Below are 5,496 nucleotides of genomic sequence, written 5' to 3' on the forward strand. Positions count from 1 at the left end.
AAAGGTTGAAAAGATCTGTTTTATGCTTTAAATTACAGTATTCACTTTAAATTTTTATAATAATAATAATAATGATAATAAAACAAGTATTAAAATATTTTACACTTTTTAAAAATGAATTTTTTTACATTAAAAACTTCCATCAATAAATGTGAAGATTGTAAATTGTAAATAGGATTTGACACTAAGATAATCAAGAAAATGAGGTTCTATTTTATGTTCTTTTATGATGACGATATCTGCAACATCATCCATCATCAACAAACTCCCAAAAGCTGTCAAACTGTATCCCGTTGATATGAATATTCTCTGATATATTCTACACAGTTTGTAATTTAATTTACTTTCTCTTCTAATATATTAATATATCATATAAGATCACTTTTTAAAATATTTTTTTAAAAATTCATTTAAATTTATTCTATAACTCTATAGAATAGACTTCTGTATCCTACACTAAGTATATAACAGACTACAGTTTTTAACCTAATGTTTAATCGGTTAAACCCTTAATTAAATGGGCAGAATTATAAATTAAGGTATTATCGTTATAAAAATACAGTATATAATTTCTAACTTTTAAAAATTTGGAATTAATTAATTAAATCAATTTTTAAAAAGTTGTAGAGATAAGGCTTTCTCTGGAATATAGTTAAATTTTAAAATTTTTTGGTTGAGTTTTATTGAAAAAAGTGGGATCTTTTATAGGAAACGTGATCTTGTTTCGTTCATTGGTCAGAAATTCAAACAATAAACACGTAATTTCATCGTTAGTAATCAAGCCTATCCACACCTGCGATAAATGCGATTGACACAATGAAGAATGACTGTGATTGGTTAAATTTTATTTATTTTCTCAATCCAACCATTCAGAGAAGATAACGCTCATTTTTTGTTTCATACGTGATATTAACTTCTTCAGAACATCGTAATTTAAAAGAAAATACAGGTTACTGATAAATTAATCGATCAGCATGCCACAGCAGCCCCATTATGAATCTGAATGGCTTCAAAAAATGCGCTCTTAGTACCCACAAAGCAAAGAGTAAAATAAATAAATAAAATAAAATAATAATAAATAAACAAATTCAAAATACAGGTAGGCCTACCCGTTAATTTGTGTATTTTATGAGACAACAGTGCAAAGGTGTTTTCTAATATAAAATATAATACCTAATATTCTGTGAAGAGAATGATAACAAATTGGATTAAACATAATAGAGATTGTAGAGATCGATGGCTCAAAAACATGTTCTAATCCATCTACCTAAGGCAGGATTTCTTAATCTTTTGATCCGTGAACCCCTTTTTCTAGTCAGGTGAAGATCATCGATGCCTTCTTTTTAATGCACCAGATATGGAAAGCTTCGGGGGAGGAGGACCGATTAACTATATACGAACTTCCGGATGTCACGTTATTTTAATTCAAAATTTTCCCCAAAAGGAGTTAGATGACCAGCACAATTCTATTGCTAGCAGGAAAAGTACGAGGTACATGGGCAAGACACTACTAATTTGGGGTGGAAAACATATAATTTAAATTAAATAAATCAAAAATATGACGAAAAATTGTAGCCTGGCATTGTGTGTGGAGGGAAAAAGATTTTGTTCGCTCACTTTGAGGCTCAATAACTCATCGAAAATTCCGAAATTTGGTGTATGATGCTATTAAATTTTAGTGGTTAAAGGTCGAGGGGAAGGGAGATAGAGGGAGTCACGTGTCGAATCTCGAGTGGGGTCGGACTTAATGTACATTTTACTTGATATTAGCATTTGCAATTTCTTTCCGTTTTTATAAAACACCTCTATCCTCAAAATCTTTTTGCCATTTTATAATAATTAATAATATAAAAACAAGTTTTTTTTAAAAAATAAAATCTCGTAACAGATGGCGCCATACATTTTTAACTTTTTTTGTCAGGAAAGTCACGCAACTCGTTGCTGGATTTTTTTTCAGGTGAATACATATGAATTTAAAAAGTCAAGGCCTGTATTTTAAATTAAATAAATTAAAAATTGCAGCCCGGCATTGTGATGATGTCACAATAAATAAATGCTCGTGTATTTAGCGTTTTATTATTAATTTAAGTTCAGTATGAATACGTGAACTGCGAACGATGATCATACGAACTAACTAAAACAAATCATAGTACAGTAGTGTAATCTCGATACACACTCGTGTACAAAAATAAGCATAATTGCCCAGTCCATAAATAGAAGGTCTAATTAGTCGGAGAGAGCGCGGAACTCGAAGCAATTTGGACTGGCATTAATTAAGCTTAATGGATGCACGTTTTTGCATTAATGTTAAATTACGTGAAACTTCTACGAGGTGCCGTGGATGCAAGTTTTATTTTCATGGACGACAATGCCACGTACATAAGGCTGCACTCAGCAGCGCCGCTAGCTGTTTGAGCGCCCGTGTGCAATACCGATTATGCCGCCCCTGTTTAACTACGACTACCTATGCTGAACTTGCCAGCAATACCAATTTCCCGCCCCTGGACGTGCCGCCCGCGTGCGGTGCACGCCTTGCACGCCTGTTTACGGCGGGCCTGGCTGCACTCGTCAATGACTATCTTGACAGTGAAGATATTCGTCCCACGGAATGGGAATGGGCAAGATCTCGGGGTATATATCCCACATAACGTGGTTACCATGCTCTAGGGCAGTGTTCAGCAACCGGTGTGCCGTTACAAGGTGAAAGGTGTGACGTGAACTTTTACGTATTCTTTTAATTTCAAGTTTTATTTATGTATTTTTATTACAGTTGCTGTGTTTCTTATGTTTGTATTTTATTTTCTGCGCATCACTGATGAAATAAGATGATGTTTATTCTTTATTACAAGCTATGCATTTTTATGTACTCTAAGAAATTAAATGTAAAATAAATTTGCTCATAGGCGTTGATGTCTGTTTACTACTAATACTACTACTAATAATAATAGGTTAGTGGCATTACGCAATTCTATTAATAGCATCGTATCATACGTTTTTGAGGAGATTGACATTTTGGTGTCCCGTGTTGAGTCATGTCGAGTCATGGGTGTGCAGCAAGTAGAAAAAGGCCAGCCTCCAAGAATACCCTGATAACTTTTAAGATGCTCGGGTTCAAAAATGGCTATCAACTCTGCTGGGTTTACTCCCCGAAAAACTTGATAAGCAGCATCACGAGCATTCCTGTGCAACGTGTGCGCGTGCAGAAGGCAACCACACGCTACATTAATCATTTTCTGTGCAGTAAAAATTTATGAAAATGCTTAGTAATTTCCGTAATTTACATTACTCGCGGGCATTTATTCTCGGTTTTTTAAATTGCGGCGTTTTTTCTTAACTTTTTTTAAGAGGCATATTGCATAGACATATCCAAAACATGTGGAATTTTTTGGGAGTGACCCATATAAAAAGTGCTTTAAATAACTTTTTACACCTTTGGACTCGGGGCATCGAACGTGGAAAAATGCAAAAAAAAAAAAATAATAATAATAATAATAAATAAAATAATAATAAATTTTAGGGCTTTTTATGTATGGATGGGGTACGATTTTTTCACACGTTTTGAAGCTTAATAAATCTTGTGCCTATTGTCGAAAATTTCTGAAATTTTGTAGGGTTGTTTGTGTATTAGGAGCGTCGATGCTATTGTATTTTGATGATTGAAGGTCGAGGGAGTGGGGAGATAGAGGGAGGTGACGTGTTGTATCTCCAGTGAGGTCGACTTGTGAAGACTTTACTCGTTATTAGCATTTTCAAATATTTTTTTATTATAAAACTCTGATCTATCCTTGAAATTGAGCTTTTGCCATTTTATAATAATTAAAAAGTTCTTTAAATAAAATCCCCTTAACAGATGGCGCAACACACAATTTTAACGTTTGATAGGAAAGTTATACAAATCGTTGCGGGATATTTAACACACCCGTTCGGAAAACTTACTTTATTATATAACTGACACCCCGTCGCCCGGATTACTTCGTTAAGTCGAAGATTTACTGTTATTATCAATAAGTACAGTACTTAGTTTTGATGGTCCCGTTACAAACTTAGGACTAATTCTATAAGTTATTACTGAATTGTAAATTGGAATTAAACTAAATTAAACAAAAACTTCAGATCCAGTCAATATATTAAGTAATAACGATTTTCAGCAAAATTTCAAAGAAAAATTTAAAAAATAAAAATAACTACATACCAACACAACTAAAAATCCCTTAGTCCTCAACGAGTCACGTGAGAAGGCAAAATCACGTGCGCTGAAAAACTGATAGTGTTGCCAACTTTCATACAAAAGACCATTATTCTGTTTTATACGATGATTGTTTTTTCCAAAAGTTTCGGTATTTATATCTTAAACGTTACGCGCTGTTTTAATTATTTAATTCTTGATATTGTTTACTTAAAATAAAGCTAATAAAAAAATGTTAATAACAAACTGAGAAAAATAATGAGATACTATCGATAGTATTATCTACCATCGAATTCTATGGGGAGTCTTGTAACTATCAATATTTTTCCTATAGATAGTAACCAAAGTCTTACCACTTTCGCTTATTTCTATGGGAGACCCGGAAACGTATCGAATGGATAAAAATCGCCAGGAATTTTTGGGGGTAGTCCATCCCGTATACGTTAGACTCCATCCTTCACCACCGACAGTCCCATTGTGGGCCTGGCCAAACCCCGATAGGTAAGATAAAAGGCCGTCTTAATGTCCACAGGAAGAAGAGTTCAAAAAGGGGGACTGGCCATACGCCACCTTCACTGTCCATAATTTCTAGTTATTCAGATCAACACTGTCATTTTTCTCTTACATTGCGATTGACCATCAACAAAATTTTCTTTCATAATGTTAATCTTTTAATCAATTTACATCTTTTACTTGACTACGCAAATACACGTTTCAAGTAGTAATTGGATAAGATTATTTTTCGGTTTGATAAAATAAGTTTATTTAACACAACAGCGATTTTCCAAGAAGGAATGCCTCCCGGCAAGGCTTTCTACGAGAAATTGGACCTTGTTTAGGTGCTAAACACATGAAAAAAACTGTAAAAATGCCAAGCGGCCAGTCCGTTTGTCAGACAAGAACCCGCGACCAACTTCAGTATTTAGCGGTTTTACCCATTCGGCCACTAGCGGACTCCCGAAATGAGAAAGTTTTAGGAACTGGTCGCCTTAATCGGCTGAATTTCATTGCTAATTCAAATCTTAATGGAACCCTTTTATTTAAAACTCAGACAGGGAATTCGTCGTCTGCTCCGCCGCTATTTGCATGTATATGACTCAATTTGATAAAAGAACGGCACGCTTTCACGTCGCCATATTTGAACATTAAAATCGATTACATAGAATTCTAAACAGTACAGTTATTTTAATGAATTAAATAATTTTATCTTTTTTTAATGTCATTTTTTTGCATATTAATGTACGCATAATAAACAAGTTTAGTTTTATTTTTAAATCTGTAAATGCATTTTGTAAAGTTGGCAACGTTGC

The sequence above is a fragment of the Centruroides vittatus genome, unplaced genomic scaffold (assembly GCF_030686945.1).
Source record: "Centruroides vittatus isolate TY-2023 unplaced genomic scaffold, ASM3068694v2 scaffold_1014, whole genome shotgun sequence".
Taxonomy (NCBI): Eukaryota; Metazoa; Arthropoda; class Arachnida; order Scorpiones; family Buthidae; genus Centruroides; species Centruroides vittatus.